Raw genomic sequence first — 7178 nt, 5'->3', positions numbered from 1 at the left:
TGCACACACAGCATTTCTCAAGAGAGTATTCTATTTTGTAGTATGAGAAGCCACTTTAATGACCAGATTTCAGTAATACACTCTCATCCAAAAAAAATTTGTGTGAAATCTTATGGGACTTAACTGCTAAGGTCATCAGTCCCTAAGCTTACACACTACTTAACGTAAATTATCCTAAGGGCAAACACACACACCCATGCCAGAGGGAGGACTAGAACCTCCGCCGGGACCAGCCGCACAGTCCATGAGTGTAGCCCCTAAGACCGGTCGGCTAATCCCACGCGGCACAATCTCATCCATTCGTAAATAATTTATACATAAGACTTGACGTCCTCCACTAGCATCTTTGTCCGCATCTCATGGTCGTGCGGTAGCGTTCTCGCTTCCCACGCCCGGGTTCCCGGGTTCGATTCCCGGCGGGGTCAGGGATTTTCTCTGCCTCGTGATGACTGGGTGTTGTGTGCTGTCCTTAGGTTAGTTAGGTTTAAGTAGTTCTAAGTTCTAGGGGACTGATGACCATAGATGTTAAGTCCCATAGTGCTCAGAGCCATTTGAACCATTTTGAACTAGCATCTCTTGTTACAAATTTTGCTGAATGCTTTTACTATCTCTACGTAATACCCATGGCTTCATCCAAGTACGTTTCATTTTTCTCCGCCGTTTTTCTTTCAAATACACACACACACACAGTGCAATTGAAGTACTGGCAGCTGCAGCGCATAATAAGAAATTCTTGTCTGCCATCTGGAAATTTGATGAAACATATGACGACGGTGTAATACCCCTTTTTAGCGCCACGTGAAAGATCTTTGTCAAAGAAATTTGACGAATATGTGATCATATTTCTCTGTCAAAGCAATATGATAGTGCAATACCGGCCTTAGCATTGCATTGGCGGACGGCACCATCGGGATTCGACCGTCGATCTGTGGAAACGTATCGGCTCTTTGGGTGAATCACATTTTTCCTACACTAGGTCGTCGGTCGTCTCCACAAACGCCGTCATCGAGGCGAACGGTGGCTCCAAATGTGCAGCGCGTACAGATGCAGGCTGGTGGCAGCAGTGTTGTGCTACGGGAGACATTCTCCTGCTCTTCCATGGGACCCGCGGCAGTGATCAAAGACACGCTGACAGCTGCGAACCACCTGCATCCCTTCATGCTCCATGTGTTCCAACTCGCGAGGTGTATAGCATATACCGCACGGCGGTAATATTTGTATGTGCACTACTGCCCATTAAAATTGTTACACCAAGAAGAAATGCAGATGATAAACGGGTATTCATTGGACAAATATATTATACCAGAACTGACATGTGGTTACATTTTCATGCAATTTGGGTGCATAGATCCTGAGAAATCAGTACCCACAACAACCACCTCTGGCCGTAATAACGGCCTTGATACGCCTGGGCAATGCCCAGTCAAACAGAGCTTGGATGGCGTGTACAGGTACAGCTGCCCATGCAGCTTCAACACGATACCACAGTTCATCAAGAGTAGTGAGTGACTGGCGTATTGTGACGAGCCAGTTGCTCGGCCACCATTGACCAGACGCTTTCAGTTGGCGAGAGATCTGGAGATTGTACTGGACAGGGCAGCAGTCGAACATTTTCTGTATCCAGAAAGGCCCGTACTGGACCTGCAACATGCGGTCGTGCATTGTCCTGCTGAAATGTAGGGTTTCGCAGGGACCGAATGAAGGGTAGAGCCACGGGTCGTAACACATTAGAAATGTAGCGTCCACTGTACAAAGTGCCGTCAATGCGAACAAGAGGTGACCGAGACGTGTAACCAATTGCACTCCATACCACCACGCCACGAATACATACTTACAATGTGCGTTCACCGCGATGTCGCCAAACACGGATGCGACCACCATGATGCTGTAAACAAACCTGGATTCATCCGAAAAAATGAGGTTTTGCCATTCGTGCACCCAGTCGTCGTTGAGTACACCGTCGCAGGCGCTCTTCTCTGTGACGCAGCGTCAAGGGTAACCGCAGCCATGGTCTCCGAGCTGATAGTCCATGCTGCCGCAAACGTCGTAGAACTCTTCGTGCAGATGGTTGTTGCCTTGCAAACGTCCCCATCTGTTGACTCAGGGATCGAGACGTGGCTGCACGATCCGTTACAGCCATGCGGATGAGATGCCTGTCATCTCGACTGCTAGTGATACGAAGCCGTTGGGATCCAGCACGGCGTTCCGTATTACCCTCCTGAACCCACCGATTCCATATTCTGCAAACGGTCATTGGATCTCGACCAACGTGATCAGCAATGTCGCTATACGATAAACCGCAATCGGGATAGGCTACAATCCGACCTTTATCAAAGTCAGAAACGTGATGGTACGCATTTCTCCTCCTTACACGAGGCATCACTACAACATTTCACCAGGCAACGCCGGTCAACTGCTGTTTGTGTATGAGAAATCGGTTGGAAACCTTCCTCCATGTCAGCACGTTGTAGGTGTTTCCACCGGCGCCAACCATGTGCGAATGCTCTGAAAAGCTAATCATTTGCATCTTCTTCTTGTCGGTTAAATTTCGCGTCTGTAGCACGTCATCTTCGTGGTGCAGCAATTTTTTATGGCCAGTAGTGTATTTGTTTTGCCTGGTAGTGATATACTTTTACTTTAAATCAGTAACTCTAACTCGTTCTCTTAAATTTTATGATTTAGTCAGCTTTGAGACTCGACGCCTCATTTCTTTTTTAAGTCAAATGCTTAAGTGGAGCGAAAATAAAAAGTACACAGTAGGTTTTCGTTCGAATTTTTTATAGCCTAGCGAGGCAAGGAAAATGTATAAATAGGATAGTGAACTGGCCAGCATAGGCCTAGTTTTGCAAAAAAAATTATTGCTTTCGAATAATCGAAGTAATTATGAAATACTTTGTTAGTAAATTGAGCGAAAACTAAAAATTCGACGAAGAAGTGCTGATAGCTATGTAAATGGAAAATAAGTTCATCTCTCCAAGGCCTAATTATTTTGTGTGTAAAATGTAACAGAGGTGTGATATTTAACTGTCAAAATGGTTCGATCCGAATCAAGTACTAAATTCTGGGTATTTCTAGAACAGAAGACGCTAGGAAAGCAAATGAGGTGTCACTAATATCAAGATCTCTGAACAATTCTTGAAAATGCAGCAAAAAATTTGATAAAATTGCCAAATATGTTCTGCAATCATTTCTCTAAAACTAAGAAATAAGATAGGTTTGATACACATTTGACACACCTTTCAATGTCGCTGGAAGTAATGTACAGCAAATAAGGCATGTTCAGTTTTTTTCTGATCTGTTCTGTTTCTCATTACTAGACAAATTAGTTCAGATAACATTTCAGCAATTTATTTTTGAATTTTTTTTTCCATTCAAGGGCCATTTTTTTCAAGGTCCTACCTTTTGTGAAATTAAAACCACAAATGAAAATCTGATGGAGTTTTGCCTAGACATATTGAGCAGTCTCTAACAAGCTATGTCCATTGATGACATCTCATCACATGTTTCAGTTCTGAGTGCAAAGTGGGCACGTGAAGATGCCCTTAATAATAGTCTCGCACCAAGTTTAAATTGTATGCTGTGGTTCGATTTCTTTGTGCCGAGGAGGTCCGCCCGATTTCATGCAACACACAAAATTGCTACATGTGACAACAATGCGTGGCAGTGGTGCAGGAACTATGAAGCAGGTTGTAGTGGCGTTGATGATGGAGGCAGTGAGACAACGATGTGGTGTCACCAATGATGTTGCTCACAGAGTGGATCGTGCAGTTCGAGAAAACCATCAGTGAAGGGCAGTGCAGGAAAAGCTGTCAGGCGTGCATGTTGTACTGTTGCCCTCGGGAGAACAATATTTATTCATATGGAATTACGAACAGTGCAATGAATTAAGACTTCTGTCATTCTTGAAAGATGTAGTGAAAAACGTACAGAAAAATCATTTTGTATTTAAAAACAATATCGATTTATTATGTATATTATTCTTTGTACTACGTTAAAAATATTAATAACTGTGAAACAGTCGAATTATTTTATGTAATTACTCACTTTGATATTGACCTTGGATGAGGATGAACATGAGACATTGTAAGTGTACTTATGTTACATTTTGCTTAAATATGTGTGTTTACTTACTCTCAAAACTTTTATATATGTAACTTTAGCACCCCTACAAGTTAGAAAACTAATAACTTATTTTTTCATAATATCAGAACGTGCAATACAACGCTAGCCAATCATTATTGTTGTTGGCCATTTGCACGGCCGCAAACTTATATTTGAATATCGCCAATATTAAACGGCACAGAGCCGCGGAAATAACTTACAGAGTTTGCATTGTAATTGTCTTATCCGACATAAGTGTCATTTTAATTTATTTGCAAAGATTAATAGCAGTTTTCAGTGAATTATTATGGTTGCTGCATAATGGCCATCTTTTGTCTCAGCTATGTAAATGCACAGAAATTAACTTACTCCAAAATGACCAGCGATAAATATGCCACACACTTATATTTCTCTACAGAAACCCATGAGATTAAAACAGTATTGATCTCAATGAAACTGCAATGCAAAACAAACCTGAGATATTTTGTTAACATACGAGATAATACAGAGCTTCACACTATTCCTTCTGTGTTTCATAATGCGGGCGTTAAACCTTCAAATAATATTTCGATAAAAAAGGATTGTGTAATTTGCCTGTGATAAGTTGTGTTGTCACTATAGTGTGTGGGGCATCATTTGATGTGTAACTATATCTGCCTTCAAATCATACAGTTCAGTAAACAGCGCATGTACACACAATTAAAGCACAGCTCTTGACGTACAGAACTGAACACAACAACATACATACTAAAAAAACACCATTTCATTTTGGTACCTATAGAATTGTTAACTTCTTACTTTCATATATCGATATGCACACATTTGAGAGAAAGCTATGTTGATCCACGATCTTTGGTTGGGCGTCCACAGAGAGCATTATTATTAGAAGTGTGTTGAGAAGCAGATGTGGAACTGGATCGCTAGGAAATTCTTATCTGGAACTGAGCAGCTAAATATTGAACACAGAGAGCATTATTATTAGAAGTGTGTTGAGAAGCAGATGTGGAACTGGATCGCTAGGAAATTCTTATCTGGAACTGAGCAGCTAAATATTGAACACAGAGAGCATTATTATTAGAAGTGTGTTGAGAAGCAGATGTGGAACTGGATCGCTAGGAAATTCTTATCTGGAACTGAGCAGCTAAATATTGAACACAGATTTGATAGGAATGATTGTATGAGACAGTGACGGAAGTGGATTTTAAAAGCAGTTTTGTGAAGAATTGATTTAAGATAAAGTTTCAGCTTTGCATGCTTACACGTAGTTAACACTCTGTTGTAAATGTCGTACCGAAATTTGGTTGAAACATATCTCATGGATTGCTCACAGCAAGAGAAGTTACTTCTCCTCCTCCACATATACATTTTTGTGAAAGAAGAGACCATTTTGTGTAGGTTAATCCTTTGTGTAAAGTAAAAGTTTTGAATAATCAACCTGTAAAAAAACAGTCATCTTTGTATAAAGTCAATATTGTTCACGATCTTGAAAGTCAAGCTGTAAAGTAATTCTTTGCTGTAAAATCGTTTCAGAAAAATCATGTGTAGAGCCTTAGCACTAAAAATTATTCCCACACAAGAAATATTGTGATCCTTGCTTGCACATCACACGTGACGATAGACATTCTTTTGAATGGCTCTGAGCACTATGGGAGTTAACATATATGGTCATCAGTCCCCTAGAACTTAGAACTACTTAAACCTAACTAACCTAAGGACATCACACAACACCCAGTCATCACGAGGCAGAGAAAATCCCTGACCCCGCCGGGAATCGAACCCGGGAACCCGGGCGTGGGAAGCGAGAACGCTACCGCACGATCACGAGCTGCGGACAATGTCATGTACAGTTCACCATTTTAATTTAGCTTTGCTGCGGCGCTGCTTGCTGTGCTACACTTTCGAGAGAACGTTTACTGTACTGCAAGAAAGTTCAGGGCTGCAGTCTTATAGTTGCACTATATACACAGAACAAGGTCATTACTCAGTTGTTAGGTCAGACAGCTTGCATTCAGTTCGGAAGCTATTTTCTTTTTATACAAAGTATATTTCAGTGAAGGGTCTTATATATCCATGTGTTAAACATTTTTTGTATTCTGAGTTTGGTTTCGCAAGTTAGGTACGTAAATCTGCAGTGGTCTCCTATTAAAGTAATTTGGATGATTTATTCAGACAACATTTAGTAGTTCATCTCTTGTGTAAATTTTATTGCTTTTATGTTGGTGTATTTTTGAGATGTTGTAAACTGTCCGACTATGGCTTCAGGCAATACACCACTGTTCACTCGAGTGCGCAATACAGGGCGTAAGTAATCATATTTTTCAGCAATTAGTTTCGTGCGCTTACATACTGCACACAAACAGAGATCAATAAGAATGGTTACACTGTGAAGAAGAATGTTGTCACGAGGCATTACCCTTCATCATCACAATGCTCGGCCATATACTGTAGCTGCAGCAAAACCGCCCCTGTAGTGTTTTCGATGGAAGTGTTCGATCGCCCACAATAAAGCCCAGACTTGCTTCCTCTGATTTTCATTTCAGTTCTCATGAACCGTTGGCTAGTAGGTTAGCATTTTGGTACAAACACCGAACTGCTCACAAGTGTACAGAATTGGTGGAGAGCACAGATGGGTGCCTTCTATGACGAGGAGTTAGTTACGTGTTCCATTGATGAATCTCACGGTAACTGTTATGATGTGGAACGTATCAAGTGCATAAGAAATGCACACATGAATCAGGGTTTTTTTTAAGCTTAAAATTTTTATTACCTACCCAGTTCCCGAAAATGGTACAAAATGCATATATTACACCCGTAGATTTATTTATTCCTATTCAAGAACTCATCTATGGTATTAAAGGAATTGTCAAGGAGATATGATTTCAGTTTATTTTTAAGACTTTTACTGGTGCCTGTCAGACATTTTATTTCATCCGGTAACTTATCGAAAAGTTTTACACTAGCATATTTTACTTCTATCTGTGCCAAAGATAGGTTCTTTCTTCTGGTATTGTAATCATGAATGTCAGTGCTTTTTTTAAACTGGTCCATGTCGTTGAGAACAAATTTTATTACTGAGT

This window comes from Schistocerca nitens, chromosome 12 (assembly GCF_023898315.1).
Source record: "Schistocerca nitens isolate TAMUIC-IGC-003100 chromosome 12, iqSchNite1.1, whole genome shotgun sequence".
Lineage (NCBI taxonomy): Eukaryota > Metazoa > Arthropoda > Insecta > Orthoptera > Acrididae > Schistocerca > Schistocerca nitens.
This window is presented reverse-complemented; position numbering follows the sequence as displayed.